Raw genomic sequence first — 19224 nt, forward strand, 5'->3', positions numbered from 1 at the left:
AGAGATATGAATTTTAAATATTTGAAGGCAAAAAGCATTAAAGAAAAGTAAAGTGCTAATCAAAAGTCACTGTCTATGTTTGACTGGGACTTAGGTGCAATTTCAGGCCAACCACGATGGAGTGGAGGTCGACTACACCTAACAAGTAATCTGGTCAGAGAGTTTACATTCTGATTTGGTCTTTTAAATTTAAGTCAAAGTCTTTCAGCCGGGCAAAGGCCAGAGCTGTGGCCAGCAAGAGTCCCTCGAAGTAGGAGATGTCTTCCTGGAGCACCTGCTGAAGCTATTAGTTTTGTAGGCAAAGAGTCTAGGCATAGATAGTTGGGATTTTGTAGCTGCACTGGTTGTTTTGTAGTTATATCGATAAACCATCTCATCCCAGTCTCAGGTTTTACTTTTAGTCAGAATGCTCTACACAAGCAAGGCTGGAAGCTGTATCTGACAGGCTTCCACAAGGCCAAATACCTTCACTGCAAGGTGTTGCTGAACCAGTTTTTGTGGAAAAAAATAATAATTCTTACTCACCTACATTGCGACCTTGTTGGGCAAGTTACGGCACTTTGTTCAAGTCCTTTGGAGGTCACAAAATTGCTAAGTCCCACTTTTATCCAACTCCTAAGAAAGTTGTTTCTAGTCAGTCCTGCAGCCGCCGATCCTCAGAGCAGTCTTCTAGGTACGAGATTCATCTCCAGCCAGGGTTCCTACAGGGCCCAGTCCTTTGTGGTCAGCTGGGCCCTCTTCGCATTCATGAGTCTTTATGCTTTTGGTGTCCCTGAATCAGGCAAACTGAGGGTCAGTCACCAGACCATTGGAGAGCAAAGCCCATTCCATGGGCCAGCAGAGGTCCCAAATCTGGCATCTTTTTTCTTGCAGAAGTAAATCCAAGTCTTTTAGTTCTTTTCTTCCAGCAGAGTTAGCACTCCCTTTCTTCTAGGAGGGCACTCCTTTTTCTTCAGCTTCAGGAATGTTCTGAAAAGCTTATGATTGAGGCATGAGATTTATCCAGTAAACTAGCCAGAGATTGAAGAAATTCTGCCACTCAATCCTAAATATAATCTTGCAATAGTCCACCTCCTTTTATAGTACTTCCTCTTTGCCTTCCTGTAAAATTAACCCGGGCCCCTTTTTCAAAATGGAAGAACACTTCATTCATCAGGCCAGCTTGACATCAGCTCCTTTATTACTCCTCCCACCCAATGAAGAGGGGCCCTTTTTCAAACTGGCAGAACCCTTCACTCAGCAGGCAGGCCTATCTTGAAGTGTGTCCCATTTTATATATTAGTACCCTGTCCTCTGGACTCCAAGACACACTTCAGAGGTGTTTTAGGAAGATATACATAGAGGCTAAATAATCCAAACTAACGTCATCCAATGTTTAAATAGTTCATATGATCACTGGCATAAGCTGCTAGCCTCACAGGACTCCAATAGTACATAGTTTTGTTTTGCATATTTCACACAATACATATCCTTGGGTTGAGTTTGCTTTCCCCTCAAAATAGGTTTCTATCCTAGGTTATGTACCATCAAACTAATCACACATAAGAGTAAACACAACCTATTTAGGAGTGATGAAAGGAAAGTTAGACGTTTCTAGGGGGGTTCCCACAAAACAAATGTGGGGATATTCATAATAGTAGCTTACACTTGTAAGTTACATATGTAAGTTTACACTTACACTTTAGAGTCACTTTACTACTTTGGGCTTTTAAAAGTTACTACTTTAAAAAACCACAGTAGCAACTGTATGAAATAATTGTTAAATTAAATTCAATAATTTAAAGTAGTTGGACATATTTTAATGTGTACTATTTGATTATTAAATATTTTAACAACCATTTTTGAATGCATGCCCAGTCTTACTCCTCAGCAAGCAGGGCAAGTCGCAAGCAGCAGAACAGCAGGGCATGCTTCTTCTGCATATCCACAGGTCCGGAATGTACTTCCAAGTGGGTCTGGGGGTCCCTCTTTATACCTGGTGCCCACTTGGAAATGGGAGAAGCTTCTGCAGTTTCCTCCTTACAGAGGTTTCTGAATGTTCCTGCATCTCTGTATTCACCCCAGGCTTTCTGGCGGCTAAATAGGCTAGTGTTAAGTCCTTTGTGTGTGAGCTGTGTCGGTGCCCTTGAAGTGCAAGTATGGTAGCTGACAGCCCCCACCCCTACTACGTCAGGATCCAGGATAGCTTTGCCTGCCAACACCCAGACCTTCTTATTTATTTATTTACTTTTGTTTTTGTATAGCGCCAGAATCGGCTCCGAGGAGTATCTGTGTGCTTTGGACGCGTATCAATTACATGTGCAGAAGCTGTAGAACTTAAAAGCAAAACAAAATTGTTTTAAGTAACTTTCTAAAATGAAGATGGTTCGAACATTCTCTTAAATGTAGGGGAAGTTCATTCCAGTATTGCGGGCCAAGATGTGAGAGAGTTTTTCCTCCTAATCTTGCTCTCCTGATTCGGGGGACCTTAAGCAAGTGTTTAGTACTAGAACGTAGAGATCTTTGGGGATGATAGAAAGAGAACTTTTCTGACAGATATCTAGGGACAAGATTAAACAATGCCTTGTGGATAGTGCAACAGACTTTAAATGTTATCAGTTGGCGTATGGGTAACCAGTGAAGTTTTAAAAGAAGAGGGCGGGAAGCTGATCTGGGAGGCATGTTCAGGACCAGTCGCGCCGCTGTATTCTGAACCACCTGAAGTTTACTAATTGAAGTTTCATTGGCAGAGAGCAGCAGACCGTTACAATAGTCCAGGCGACTCAATATTAGTGCCTGAGTCAAAGTCCTTCAAATAGAGTCCGGGAGCAAAGGAAAGACTCCTTGAAGTAGGCCCAAAGTATGGAAACATTTGCCTACTGTCTGGCCAATATGCTCCTTAAAGGTAAGGGCACGATCTAAACGGACTCCTAAGTTCTTAACGGAGGTTTTAGTAATGGGAGGCTTCCCAAGACTGATAGGCCACCAATTAGGTGACCATAATAAGGGCGCCTCTCCGAAAAGTAAAAGCTCAGTTTTCCCAACATTACATTGGAGGAAGTTATTCTTCATCCATTGTGACATGGCACTCATACCGAAAGAAAAGGTCTCCTGGACAGTGGGAGTAAGTTCATAGAAAGAAAAGAGTAACTGCGTGTCGTCGGCATATGATATTGGGATAAACCCATATTTTCTTAGAACATTGGCCAAGGGAGCCACATAGATATTGAATAAAGTAGGACTCAAGCAAGAGCCCTGTGGGACTCCCTTGAACATTTCCATGGGCGCCAAACGATATGAGCCTAGGTTAACCGTCTGAGATCAACCAGATAGAAAGCTTGACATCTTAGTTCCATTTCCCTCAGCCTTCTGAGCAATATTTGATGGGAAACCGTGTCGAACGCGGCGGATAGCTCCAATAGCACCAGAATCATAGAGTGGCCTTTATCTACAGCCATTCGGATGTTATCCGTGACTACTAGCAGGGTTGATTTGGTGCTATATTTGGGCCTAAAACCTGACTGAGAGGGGTCTAGCCAGCCTGAAAGTTCGACATGGTTTGAGAGATGTTTTTTGATGTGTCTCTCTATTAGTTTACTCAGAAAAGGTAAGAGCGAAATGGGACAAAGATTGGTCAGATCAGTCAGAGGGGCCTTGGTGTTTTTGCAAATTGGCATTATCTGTGCGGCTTTCCATTCCGATGGAACAAAACCTTCCTTTATTGAAAAATTGAGAAGATGTTCCATCAATGGAGATAGTTGAGGGATTAAGGTGCTGGCTACTCTCGCAGGAATCAAATAGCAAGGCGAGCCAGACTTCACTTGATGCATTAGGGCCTCTACGTCTGCTGTGGTTAGTGGGGGAAAATTCTCAAACAGCATGGAATTAATTGATTCTAATATTCCTGTGGTCATAAGCATCTGTGGTGAGTTTCCTGAAGAGACAATTTTTTCATAAATTAAATCTATTTTTTGTGAATAGTGTGATGCAATATCATTGCATAATGTTTGTGAAGGTGCTTCAACATTCTCACAGACCTTAGGTTTTTCAAATGACTGAAGAATGTTGTATTGAACCTTTGGAGCATTACCAGCTAGTATAAGTTGAGTGGAAATGTGGTTTTTTTGTGCAATCTTAATGCTACTATGGTAGCTTGACAAAGAAGTTAAAAACTGTGTTTTGTCACTTTCCTTATGGGTAATACGCCATTTCCTCTCGTATTGCCTACACAGTTTTTTTGTATATGTAACTCGGGGGAAAACCAGGCAGCTTTGGGGCGTTTAGAGTGGGTGGGAAAACGTTTCAGGGGTGCAAGGTGATCAATAGTCCGGGTTAATGCCAGATTGTAGTTGGTTAAGGCTTCTACTAAATTGTCTGAGGATTTATTTCGTGGTGCTTCCAAAGAGGCTTGAAAATTCTCTGGAGAGACCTTTTGCCATTGCCTACGGATCATAAAGTTATCCGAATGTTGGCCCCTATGTTCTTCTTTATGGCTCTTAATGGAAAATTCAATTAAAGCATGATCAGTCCATGTTAGTTGTAATGGTGACTCACACCATACATTGGGGGAGTTAAACAAAATAATGTCTAATGTATGACCAGCCCTATGGGTGGGACCTTCATTCTGTTTATTTAGGCCTAGGAGTGCAAGGTCATTTAGAAAGGCTAGTGACTCCGCATTGGTGGTACATTTGCTATGAATGTTAAAATCGCCTAGTTATAGGAAGTTATTGCTATCAAGTACATGAGGAGCTATTAATTCAATAAGTAAAAGTGGAAAATCTGCTAAAGGACCTGACGGGCGATAGACTAAGGCCCCCTTCCAAATGACTTGGGATGACAGATCAATTAGAAAAATGCAGTCTGGGAGGAATAAACAAAGACCAACTGCCAATTAAACATAGTTATGTGACCCAGGAATAGTTTGCGGGCACCAAATGGTTGGGACAAGAAAGTGGCAACTTTCTCCAAGTGGCAGTTTTAGAATTGTGACTTAAAATCCAACTTTACCAGTAAGGAGGGTATTTAATTACAATTTCTCAGACACCAAACATAATATTCCTATGTGCTCCCACAAAAAATGATCAATTATTAAATGTAATAAGATAAACAAAGGAAGATTTATTTTACCAGGTCAAAAGTGAAAGTTTAAAACAGCACACACAGGCTCCAGAGGCAGGCCTGAGACATGTTTAAAAAGTATATTAAGTGGTTGACACAATAAGTGTGTCAGGCCCACAAGTAGAATTTAAATTACAGGCCCTGGGTACATGTAGCACCACTTTACTAGGGATGTATAAGTACATTTAATGTGCCCAATGGGGGCAAGTCAATTTCACCATATTTAAAAGGGAGAGCACAAGCACTTTAGCAGTGGTTAGCAGTGGTAAAGTTAACAGAGTCCTAAAAGCCATCAAAAATGGGTTCAGTAAACAAGAGGGATAAGGCAACATTTTGGGGATGATCCTACAAAGAGGGACAGGTCCAAAGCACCCCAACTGTGGAGTCTTCATATAGTAAAGCATAAGGAAAGGTAAAAACATTTGTAAAAAAAATAGTAGAAAATGTTTTATGATAAATATTAGTTTTTTCAATTCTTTATATAGAATTATTTTAAATGTAGAGCACAATTTAAAAAGTTACAGCACTATTATTATCATTTTGAATTTGTCTGAAGTTTAAATTAAAAATTAATTAACACCTAAAGTAAAACTATTTTTTACAGCATATGCATTAATAACTATTACAAGAGATGTGACTGAGCTGGACTAATATGCTACTGTTTTACATCCCATTTTGGCTGTAGTAATTTTAAGGGTGCAATTTGTGAGCAAAGGTGGCTTACTCTTTTTTAGGTTGGTGCACCCTCCCTAACCCTCTCAAGACCCTCCCTACTCCTCCCCAAAACCCAATCAATTAGTAGCAAGTGTGACCCCTTTTCCAGCCCCTCAACCGGTCCTTTCCACATTTACTACTAAGGGCCAGATTACGATGCAGTTAGGAATTCTTCCAGATGGAATTGGTTTGGAAATGGTTTTGGATCGACTCAGATCGGGAGAGTCCGACCGACCGAGTATGATGCATCCGAGTGCTTCCAGATGCAATTTGGTTGGACTCCTATTGACTTCTATGGGAGGCTATAACCGCATCGTAATCTGGCCCTCGGGCGGGAAGACACGTTCCCGATCCAATCGGAAGGAGCAAATGTCATTAAGAGGCCTTCATAAACACATCGCATCGTAATAGGGCCCTAGGTGGGAATGCTATCCTAACCTCATCGTAATCGGGCCCTAAGTAGTACACTTGCATGTGTGAGGATCTGCCCATAGAAAACATAGGACAGGTGGAGGTGGATATTTACACTCACATGGTTGTAAATAGCATTTTACACTACTTTAGTAGCACTATTGTAGTAGTATTAAACATACTACAAAATGCAGGTTGCGAATAGGCCCCAGAGTATCTCCGGACCGGCTACATGTGACTGAAAGTTCCAATGTCTATGGGAAATACACCATGTTTACGATTAACATAAAAGAGTGTAAATTGCATTTGCCAGAGAAAACTAGTAAAGTGCTTGGAGAAGGGAGAGCCCCCAAAAGGGTTACAGGGCGAGCGGGATGGCACTTGCAGCCCTGGCAGGTCCAGACAGACACCCTCCAATTCGGTAGCAAGCTGAAGCCTAGACCCGTGAATCGAAAGCCCAGAGAAAGGGGCCCCTCCCCTCCCGGGAAATTGAGGAGCCTGGGTCCATAATGCAAGAGAAAGAATTGCAAGGAGCAATAGATGAAAAGATAGAACATGGACATTAAATGAGGTTATGACCATGAATGTTTGATATGGATGCAATTTTATGTATAAAATGTTATGTTGATGAATAAACTGCGACCGTTTCAGGCACCAAAGAAAGTTGTCAGTGGTGATTTAAGGGAAAAGCGTGCAGTGGGTAGTAACAGTGGGAAGGAGCGGGTGGGACGACTAGCCGCCTGGAGGGGGTTTAAAGACTGAAATGTACTGAGTAAAAACATGCAGTATATACCAATATGTATTTAAATGGTATGTGGTATAGCGTACTGGCCACAGAACTTGCTTATCTGTAAAATCTGCACTCAGGCAATGAGAGACAACCTGTTCAGCGTCACAGCACAGTTATAAACATTTTAAGTTGCTGCCATCTTCTGTTGAGCCATGTGCCTTGCTTAAAAGAGATCACTTTGGGCCGTGCAAGAAAAGATTCTGTGTATACATACAATGGGGAAAGGGAGAGAAGGCGCAAAGAAGAACAAAAGAATGAATGAGTGACGGAAGGAAGGGAGGACAAACAAGCAAAGGATAAATAAAATAAAGACAGAAAGGGGATAAATAGGAGTAAGGGGAAAGAGTAATGTAGGGAGGAATGGAGGTAAAAAAAGATGTGAACAATAAGAATGGGCATTGGAGGGCACAAAACAGAAGGAAAAAAGGGAGAATAAAGCAACAGGTGGAGAATTTCGAAGATGCAACGGTACATTAGGACTCAACCAAGGAACAAAAGCACCAAAGAAAGAGAGAGCAGGGAAACAAATAGGAAGAATCGATGGAATAAAAGAAAGATGCAAAAAGGCAAAAAAACAAAAGAAAGGCATTAAGAGAGGAGACAGAGACGGGTGGAATAAAAGAAGAATAGAAAGAAACAAGGGTAATTAAAAAGGAAACGCTTGGAATAGTTGTACAATTAAGTAGCTCTCTTACAACTGTATTTTATGAGACGAAGGTGGTTACTTGGAAGTCACGCCTCAACTGTGGCTGTGCGTCTTCAGCAGTAATGTGTGCTCTGTCATGCGCTGAAATGCCGGAGGGCACAAACTGCATGGGAAAATGCAAAATGGGTTTCCTTCCACAAGCATGAAGAGCATTGGAAGGAAGGACATCATACTAAAAATGCAAAGGCGATTCATACACCCTTCCACCAACTGCAGCATGAAAGACAAAAGACGAAAAAGCAGTATTTACACTCTTCCAAGAATCACTGCACAAATACACACTGCAGTCAGTCAGTCAAATCACTTTATTCGATTAATTAAAATCATAAAAGTACAGTACACATTGCACAATATAATAAAATCATGTAATCCAATAAGACCTATGAGCGATATTTTTTTAAAAAAAAAGGAATTAATACAGTAGGATCAATTTTCTAATGCAAAAGAGCTTAAAACACAATTAAAAATAATTTCATGAAAAATAAGGCAGAGGTTATCAATATGATATAAAGTCATACAGATTTTAACATAGGATACCTTTTTTTATTAAGACGAACCGCTGCCACTAGAAAACTGGAAATGTTAAAAATCTCCCAAGTTCTTTAAGCAGTTGAAGATAAAATAAGGCTGGTCTGACCTGTAAGAAACCCTTTCCCCTTAACAGAGGAACTAAAACCCTCCTACGAATCTCACTATAATAGTCACAAAACATTATGAGATGCATTGTGTCCTGTGATGAGAAATTATCAAAAGGACATGGGCCCATATCCTCTGGTTTGCACCAGCCTTGCAGATTACCTAAGGAGAAATGGATTAAGTTAAAACGGAACCCAGTTAAAAGCCAATGATGAAAGGGCTTGGTAAAAATTCTTAGGTAGGGCTCAGTCAATGGGGAGGATTTTAACAGAAAGTGAGCCCTAACTGAGGGTTTCAATAACTCCCTCTCCTCACGCTCCATTCTCAATAAATTTAAAAGTTGGAATTTAACCCATTTAACATCCTCTTTTTTAATCCTATCCGGATAATCAAAAAGATCTGGGCACCCCAATTTAAAAAACATATGCTTGACGTAGTGCAGCCACGGGATACTACTGGCTTTCTCCAGGGTAACACAGTCCCGAATGATCTGATGATTCAGGGTTAAATCTGGGTTAAGACAGGTCCTAAGCCAGCATACTACCGGGGCCAACCTCAACGAGTCTGACACGTATCCTAGCCCCAATTCCTGATGAATAACAAAAGTTGGGGTTGATTGGGGGACCGACAAAAGGGTACGCAGAAATTTATTTTCAGCTATCCGCACCCCTTCCAAGTGCTTGTAGCCCCAGATGTCAGAGCCATAGAGAGCAATAGCCAAGCATTTAGATCTATAAATATTAAGCATGGCTTCAAGAGGCCTAGCCTCCAGATGCTGTGCGAACACTTGAATAGCAGCCGTTGATCTTACCACTGCATTTCTTTTGATTTTCTGTTGGGGGACCCAGAAACATCTCTCATCAAATAGAACTCCCAGATAGGTAAAACATGACACCCTAGACACCTCAGCTCCATTGCAATAAAAGGATTTTACTTTTCTGTTTCTTCGACCCCTAGACATAACGTGGGATTTTGTTATGTTCACTATTAAGTCCAAGGACTTCATATAGGCCCCAAAGGGATCCAATAGCCTTTGAAGGCCTATGGCTGTACAGGCTAATAACACAGCGTCATCCGTGTATAGGAGAACAGGAATACCCCTTTCTCCTACTTGCGGGATGTCCAAACTTGCCAAATCTAAAAACTTTTCTAAATTATTAATATAAAGAGTCAAAAGTAGTGGCACCAAAATACATCCTTGATGGACACCTCTACCAGATTTAAAGTGCCTTGTGCATTTCCCATCCTGGGTAACCCTATCTGTAGCTGAGAGATCCCTGTGTAAATCCGCCAGGAAATAGACTAAACTTGGGTCAATGCCCATATTCAGCAGAATGGACCACAACTTTGATCTGTTAACCAGATCAAAAGCCAAGGAGAGGTCCATAAAGGCCAACTGTAAAGTGATTCTTTAGCTATGGTATGTTTACCTATTAATAAATGTAAGTTAAGGCACTGATCCATAGTACTCCTACCTTGTCTAAAACCATATTGTAGGTTCGATAAGACCTCATTTTCGTTCACCCAGTCCGTGACTTTGGCTAGGATCACTCTACCTAGTATTTTCACAGCAGAATCAATTAGAGATATCGGTCTATAACACCGTGGATTACCTCTCTGGCCACTTTAAAAACTGGGATGATTGTGGATAAAGACCATGATGTAGGGAAACCCTGGGAACTTGAGACATTAAAAACATTAGTTAGTATTTTGGCCCAAAATTTTGGATTGCGTTTATACAGATCAGCAGGGATGGCATCAGGGCCAGGAGCTTTATTGCTAAACATCTGTATTATCGCCCTTTCTACATCATCCTCCTTAAAGACCACAGGAGAAAAAACCCTATCAGCTTCAACGCTAGTGGGAGCAACCACAGTAACATTAGACCTATAAATTGTTTCAAAATGGGAAAGCCACTGGTCTTCTGTAATGTTACATCTGTACCAGAGAAGAAAGGTTTATTGACAATGGCCCAAAATCTAGAACTACCCTTAAGAACTTCAACTGTTAAAAGTGCGTTCCAAGCCTCCTCTTTAATCGTTTTTCCGTGCAGAAACAGCAATCTTATACTGTTTCCTTAACATAGCTATCTGGCCCTTATCTTGTGGATGTTTTTTAAGGCTTGAACCAGATTACGATGGGCCCATGAACAGTTGTTATCAAACCACCCTTCAGCCATAGTTAATCTGGGTTTAGTTGTCATTGTCAGATCAGAGGCCACCTGACCACAAATACCTTCAAAAGTTCAAAGTACATTTACCTCTTAACTGGTATTATCAAGGCATTTTGCAATATTGTCTTTAGCCTTCTCACATAGGTTCGAAAAAAAGAGGTCCGGGATTACCTTGGCCCATTTAAGCCTCCTCCCCTGATCACTTGTTAACTCGCTATTAGCTCCCTCTTTCTTTCCCGTATTTCCCAGGAAGCCACATTCTTTATCTAACACAAGAATAACCGGATTGTGATCACTAAAAGGCGACAGCTTGGCATTATAAAACAGCACCTGGGATAGCATGGAGGGGGAGATAAATATATAATCTATAACAGTGTCCCGCTCCCGCACTTTAAAGGTAGGAATCTGGTCTGTAGAATCACTGAAACTAGGTTCAAAAAGATCTGCCCCAGCCAAAAGATCCTCCAGGGCTTCCCCCTGTTGTGTATGTTCAAAATGGGGGATCGAGGAATAGGCTGGCCCTAGATGATCATCAACCTGACAGTTCAGGTCGCACACATGAATATTAAAATTGGCCACGAGTACAATAAGATAAAAAGAAGTTTGCTTCAGCCTATATTCTTCCAGGAAAGATTTCAATTAATATAAATGTTGATTTATAAAACAGCTCTCTCCTGAATTATAAAAATTAACAAATAATATTTTAGGGAGGTTAGGGGTTATCAGTTCTATAGCCAAGCAGTTATGAGACCCCACCTCCAACCTCCTTTGGGTCCCTATCAATTTTAATGAGAATAACATAAAAAGGCCCCCCTTTGCTCTATCTGCCAGAGTGGGACGTTCTGGGGAACAATACGATTTATACCCATCCATCCAGAAGTTATCTGCCTTGTCCCAGGTCTCCTGAAAACGAATTACATCATATTTGTTTATAAAACCAAACCAATTGGGATCATCTTTCTTGCTTCTGAGACCCGCTATATTCCAACTAATGATCTTACAATTGGGGGCTGCATCTACATCTATTACCTGGCCATTATGGCTGTCCCTAGGAAAGCTCTCTTGACGCTGTAGCATCTCCAGTCAATCATTCGTATCTAATTGGGACAGTGGGAGGAATCAATTTTTTAAGCCTAAACCACCTGCTTCTTCATTCCGCACAGTGGGCAGAGATAACGATTGTGGGGTTGTTACTAATCTCGAACTAGGCATATCTGAGCGGTTCTCCACCTCATCATTTAAAAAGGGCCGGTTACCATCCTGATTATACATCATCATTTGGCCGGCCTCGCTTGGGGGTCTGCTATGTGTCTGTGTTCCTTTTACTGGTGGGTAGAAGAAGCCCAGGGGCAAAGCCCTGATGCCCCCTTTCCCAAACATAGAGCTGTTCCAGAACAGCTGGCACGCTATATCCTTTTTATCAAAGTTAACAACGATACAATCGCCTTCAGCCTATTTGGGACAGTTACCAACCCACCCCACACGTCTAGCCATTATGATATGAGATGAAACCTTGAAGTTGCCACTACAAAGCTGGTCACACCAGTATTTGTTTTTTTGTAACAAGTCCAGAGTAGATTCACGTTCACGCTCTCTAAGTGGGGGCACCCCTATAAGGACAGCCACCAAGGGAGTGGCTTCTGGAGGGAGATTAAGTCTACTGCTGTTTAATATAATATTCCTCTCTTGAGTACCTTGGTTCCCACTATTAGCCAAAATCATGCCATTGGCCAAAGGGCTTAAGGGTCTCTCATCCCGGCTGGAGGTCCTCCCCCCTGCTTGTCTCCCTGTGGTTGCATCTGTAGTGACCAAAAGGCTAGGTTTTATCCTACCAATTGATTGTGATTAAATACCGGGGCAATCCTCACTAGTATGGGAATTAGGCTGTATTTGTACTTGGGGTATTTTAGTTAAATTAGAACTCTCACATGAAATATTCGAGAACCTTAGAAAAGATTCAATACACTCACATTTCCTCAAAATACCCTCCACACCAGTGTTCAATGTATCAGTTATGTCTTTGGCAATGCTAGTTAGTATAGATTCCAGCCGAGAACTAAATATCTCCTCCACGAATTTTCGCAGTGTCAGTTGGATGTTCATGTCCAGACCTTCAGCCTGGGTGAAGATATCCTTATTGTGTGCTTTGTCACATTTGTTTGCCTTTTTTTTTGCCCTCTTTCTCCCTGGGGGACCTATGCGAGCCCCTTTCGTTGTCTTATCCGTTGGTGGCATTTTTTCCTTATCTTCCTTATTTTCACCAACCTCAGCCCTTGTCAAAGTGTCATCATGTGTTAAGTCTTCCCTCCCCATTGCCACTCTTGTTATCAGCACACTAGGCTCTAAGGGAACAGAGATACTAGGGCTGTTGTCGATTACAGTTCGCCCCATCTCTGAGTCTTGGCTCGCTCCCAGTCCCAGTTCTTTCTCTGCGTTAGCTATTGCTTTATTTAAAGCTCCCACCGCCAAAGTCAGATAGGATATAACGGAGGCAGAGTTCCTTGGTATTTTTGCTTTTACCCCCCCCTGGTCCCCACCACACGGTTGTTTCCGCTTACCCATTACTGTTGTAGGGGATAACGATGTTAGGGGGGTGGCCCAGCCCAGCTTCTTCCAGACTCTGACGGGCGCTGCGGGAGCCCGGCCGTGCCTTTATGCACCCAGAACTGATGCAGCTCCTGCCGCGGTGTGGCCTGGACGCTGTGTCCTCCCTGTAGTCCTCCCTGCTCCTCGGTGCGGCCAAAAGATTAAGGGTTCAAGGACAACAGAGAAGCAGCCACTCACCCCTGTTTAAAGAAGAGGTGGCATTTAGTTCAAGTCTTGGAACTGGATTTCTTCTTCTTGTCAGGGGAATGATGCCTCATAAGGACGGAGCGTGGAAAGGAGAGTTGAGAGGGCCAAGTCCAAAGGCCGCTGTTCCTCACAAAAGAATGGGAAGTTGGTAGAGGCGATGCTGCCGGCTCCCGCCATGCGCCTAACTGGAACTAGGAGGAGATGACCACAAACAAAACAATGTAGACGCGGTCGGCTCCGCACGCTCAATGTAAATAGACAAAATCAAAATAGGTAGGCGCGAACGGCTCATGCCGCACACCAAGCAAAACAAGCTACTGGACAATGAGGGTGAGAATGGCTTCTGCGCACCAACGTAAGGTATGCCACTTGAACCAAGGTAGGCGCAAACGGCTTCTGCCGCGCACCAAAGGGAGATATGTAAATGTAAAAAAATATTGGCGCGGGCGGCCCCTGCCACGCACCGAGTGATTCTAGCACCCAAAAAGGAAAATACACCGCTTTATGTTTCTCGCTGTACAAAGGCTCCTGTACCAACCACGAAAGGGGAACAAGACCGTGTTCAAGCAGGAACCGGAGCCAACCCGAGCAGGACAGTCCCGGCAGGGCTACAGGGCTTCGCAGGTTTTTTGCGGACTTGGGGGAAGTAGGAACAAGAACGGGAGCGGGAACGGGGGGGCCAACCCAATCCACAACTCAGCGGCGTTCTCAGTGGCGTTCTCAGCCCGCTGCTCCTCTGCAAAGTCAAAGAAGAGTGGCAATACCAAACGTGTGGACGATTGCAGTTCATCTTACAGGAAGAGTACACCATTACATACACACCCACTGGCAGTACTCAACAATCAGTTGTCAAAATCCCTTTAATATCTAATGCCACAAAAAGAAGTAACAATTCTTTCTAAGAACCGAGATACAATCGAGCTACAAATAAGTACAAGGTATCATGTCTATAATCCATGACAACAAACCTTGTGGTTCACACCGCAAATTGCATTAAAGACAATGGACGAAGAGTTATTATGTAACTTCTTTTACAAACAGTGGCAGCAAAAATGAAGAAGTTATGGAAAACGTAAAAATCTATGTGAATTTGTTTTTGTTGGTTTTGTGCTAATTTTGTTGCACTAGGGTGGCATGTAACTTGCACAAGCAACAAAGGTTAAAGTGGCTGATGGATGGAGGAATGCTTTTTGCAAATGCAGAGCCTTTAATGCCAAAAGTGGATGGATTTACATCTGATACTCCAAATTGCAATGTGCAAAAATACAATTGCAACAACTTAAGTATTTGCGAATTGCAATATCAACATTATGAGCCCTTTGGAGATGCAAGGAAAAGTTAATGGCAAGGCGGAGTCTGTTCTTCCTTACTATTTATGAGGAAATGCATCAATGGTTTTTGTTAGACCTGGCATAGTTTGCTGTGGTTTCTGCTGCCTTTTTGCTTCTGACCTCCTATTTTGGACTGTGTCCTGAACTTCCTTTTTGCTTGTTTTAGGACTCTGGGCACTTTACCACTGCTGGCCAGTGCTAAAGTGCATGTGCTCTGTGTGTAAAATGTAATGGCATTTGGTTTATTCATGATTGCCATATTTGATTTACTCCTAAGTCCCTAGTACAGTGCACTGCACTTCCCCAGGACCTGTAAATCAAATACTATTAGTGAACTTGTAATACTGATTGTGCCACCCACATGAGTAGCCCTTACACCTTTCTCAGACCTGCCACTGCAGAGCCCGTGTATGCAGTTTTCAACTGCCATGTAGACTTGGCAAAGTCTCCTACTTGCCAGGCCCAAACCTCCCCTTTTCTAAATGCAGGGCACCCCCTAAGGTAGGCCTAGGTAGCCCCATGGGCAGTGTGAAGTGTATTTAAAAAGTAGGACCTGTACTTTTGAGTTTTACATATCCTGTCAGTGAAAAAACGCTACATTTCTTTTCCACTACAGCAAGGCCTATCTCTCCCGTAGGTTAGCAATGGAGCTGACTTGTAACACTTTACAAGTGCATCTTCCAATTGGGAGCAGATAGAAAATTGGAGTTTGAGGTCTACGGACTCACAGTTTAAAACACATATTTTAGTGAAGTTGGTTTTTAAATTGCAGGTCTGAAAATGCCACTTTTAGAAAGCTGAAGCAGCTGATCTAGGACTAGAAGTCTAAGACAGAGTCCGCACTACCTGATCCACTCTAAATGAGTGTTTTTACACAATGTTAATCTATGACTTAAATTATTTACACAAAATAAACCAAGATATCTGATACACCCAAAAATTCCTAAATTATTATTAATTACAAAAAATAATTCAATGTCTTCATGTAGATTCAGATCTTCAACTTGTTTTATTCACAGATGAAGAGCTTCAACAAATTCATTCTGGATCCATCAATTCAATAACGCTTTCTGAAGTGGATTTCTAAACTCCCAATGCATTTCGGGTGTCTTAACACCCTTCGTCAGGGGAAATCTACAAATAAACATAGGTACAATGTGACAAATGTAATTGTCCATATCAGAAACTAAATTTCCAGAGCTGGCCTTTAAACTCTGGGACGGTTAAAAAATAGATCTAAACCAATGGTTGGTGCTAAACAAATGACATTTCTGCTATTAAATAAACATAGGTATATGTAGTATGTTAATCAATGTGAAGAACGGAAAATGAAATGAAAGTATAGCAGATAGAACCGAAATAGACCCTGGATTTGAATCATTCCTTGCGAAAACATGTGATTCACCAGTGCTCACCCCAAAAAGAAATACGAGATAGAGTGAACTGGAATAAACACAATACCTCCACTGTGATGCAAATGCAAGGTTCCGAGACAACTGCCCATGCGAGTAATCTCTGCCCTGTGAGTCAGGGTATCAGTTACCACCAAGGAATCAGGGAGCAGATAGAAAATTGGAGTTTGGTGTCTCTGGACTCACAGTTTAAACACACATACATTTCAGTGAAGTTGGTTTTAAATTGCAAGTCTGGAAATGCAACTTTTAGAAAGTTGATATTTTCTTACTTTAACCATTCTGTGGCTCTGCCTGTCCCTTAAATACATGTCTGGGCTGGATGACAGTTGGGTTTTGTGAATTAACTCTAGACAGTCACACACAAAGGTAGCATAGGTGTGCCCTGCATTTCCTGATGTCCCGTCACCAGGCTGATGGGTCTTCCTGAGCTAGAGTGGTGGGAGGAGTTGACACTTGCACCTGAATAGAGCTGTGCCTGTCCCCACACAAAGAGCTGCCTACCCCCCTGCAGTGTGTCTGGAGACAGGGCCAGGAATGGCAGGATCTTGTAAACTACAAATACCTTTCTTTTAAGTCTTCCTACTTCAAAGGCTGAAATAGGTATAAGTACTGAACTTTTGCCTCCATATAGTCTGAACACTTCTGGACTGAGGACATTATGCCAGAAAGAAGAGCTGGTGTGATGCCAGGAGGGACTGCCACTTTACTGTTTGCTTTGCTGGGTTGCTCTGCTGCCTGCTGCTTCTGTTCTGGGAGTGATAGGACTGGACTTTGCTCTCTGCATCCTACTTTCTAAAGTTTCTTCAAGGGCTTGAGGTGAGCTTGCCTCCTGTTGGCAGTCTCAAGGCCATCAAAGACTTCACCTGCAGCACCTGGGCACCTATGCTGAGAGCTGTCCTCTGCCAAGTGGTACCAAACTCAGTTCCTGTGCTCTTGGAAGTGAGTTTGCAGTGACAAAAAGGAGACAACCCACTGATTTCGAGTGTCACTTCGTAACTTGCGCCGCTCTTCGACACTGCGCTGCTGCCTGCACCGGAGCCATGGTCCCCGCTCAACACAACGACTGTGATTTACAATGCAGTCCCCGACGCCACTGCAGCACCTCCAAAGCACCACCACAGCGAGAGACATGAGTCTCGAGTCCCGCGTCATCTACGTCAATGGAGCCTGACTCAGCCGCAGCACATGTGCAATGGTATAACATTGACACCGCAAAGTTGACGCAACGTAGCTTGACCCTCTGAGTGCCATGGACTCCGCTCTGCCATCGGAAACGATACATCACAGCAAATGTCAAATCACCTCTCCTGTCCCCTCCAACATCCTGGGCATCCGAAGCAAAAGGACTCTGCACTGACTCCTCACTTGATTTAGTGACGCCTCACCTCCATTGTGCAATGCATCGTCCCAGAGTGCCGATGCACAACAACCTACATAACAGTTAGGAACCGATGCCGCACCAGTCTACGTGACGCCTCAACTCCTCGGCACCTTGCACAGTCTTTGATTCTCAACATTTCCAAGATACTGTACTAGGATCAGTGCAACTCCGTAGCCGGCCTGAGTTCCATCGCGGTCGGCCCAAACTTGTGGATTCGACTTCATCAAGCACGTCGAGATAGCTCCCGCCGGAGCTACTTTTCTAAGCACTATAACTGTATTTAATAGTGAACAATTCATATCTTGGCTTGTATATTCTTGATCCTTTGTTATTTTTCTTCTTGTTCTAAACTGGTGTGAAGTGCTTTTGTGGTGTTTTCACTGTGTTACTGCGTGTGCAAACATATACCTTACACATTGCCTCTGGGGATAAGTCTGAATGCTCTTTGTCAATCTGCCAAGGGTGTGAGCACATGTTATTTTTGTTATGTAACCTACTTATCCTGACTAGGATTGTGGTCCCTATTTGAACAGGGTGCATACCTCTGCTAACTAGCAACCCCATTTCTAAAAGTTTGCGATTCGTCCTCTGTTGAGAACTTAGCTACAGCATTTTTAAAGTGGAATCTGTTCATGAGAGACAGGGTACCCTTTGAGAATACATCAATATTTAAGCTTAGTACCTAGTATTTTTTTTCAATTCAAATCTTTATTGCTTAATTAATCAAAATCATACAATATAAAATCATCAATCACATAGCCATAATAGAAACAATTTCTCAATTCCAAAAACCAAGAGAAAATAATGTGGGAAAATGTAATTCCTCTATATTACAAATCGACATTTCTTTGCTTGTTATAAAAAATCAAGTTACACCCAATAAAATCATAAATTATGTGCAAATTATCCTGTACAAATTAGATTTCTATATTAACCGATTTAAACCAAAAAAGTTACTATACTCAGATCACAAGCTTCTAGTTTCTCTTTTAATAAAATCTAGAATTTTGCAATATTTGCTTTCATGATTATACCGATTGGCTTAAAACAAATTACCAGAGTTTGTCTACAAGTTCGTACTCCTCGTGTATTAAAATAGTTTTTTAAATATCTCCTTCCTTCATCCTTCATTTCTGGGCATAAAAAAAACTAGGTGGATCATATTTTCATCCCATTAATTGCACAGTCTGCAAGGAGTTGGCTTAGATGGTCGTAGCCATGGCATTGCATGCGTTGATCCTGGGAGATATCCAAATCTCTCTGTAATAAATACATTTTTTAATTTTGCAGATCAAGGTATCTCCAAATAAGGCTGCGACTTGAGCATCTTGTACTCATTTAAGACCATCCATGCATGTGCTCTTTTAGTAAGCAGTTCTTTATCTTTCAACAGCGACAATCGTTTTGTTATTCCATGAATTGACTTTTTAAAGGATGATGGTGTTATAGCCATTTCCCAAACCTCATATGCTTCAATGCAATTTGTAAATACTTCAAAAATTGTGACTTTTGATTCTGCTGTATTTCCTGCCATAGTAAGCAACACATTGGATTAAAGGATTAGTTCTTATTGATTTCCATACTTTTATATATTGACCCATCCTTGCAATTTGCTGGTTGGCTATGCCAAATTCCAATCTAATTTGTGCAAGTGATGCATTGGTGGGGAGCCGAAACAAAAATGTAAAAACTTTGCTAATAGCATTATTTAAAGTATAGAGTCCTTGCTGTAGAGTGCTACACTGCCGTAGGTGAGACTGAGCATCATTTTTGC

The sequence above is a fragment of the Triturus cristatus genome, chromosome 11, assembly GCF_964204655.1.
Source record: "Triturus cristatus chromosome 11, aTriCri1.1, whole genome shotgun sequence".
NCBI classification, from domain to species: Eukaryota; Metazoa; Chordata; class Amphibia; order Caudata; family Salamandridae; genus Triturus; species Triturus cristatus.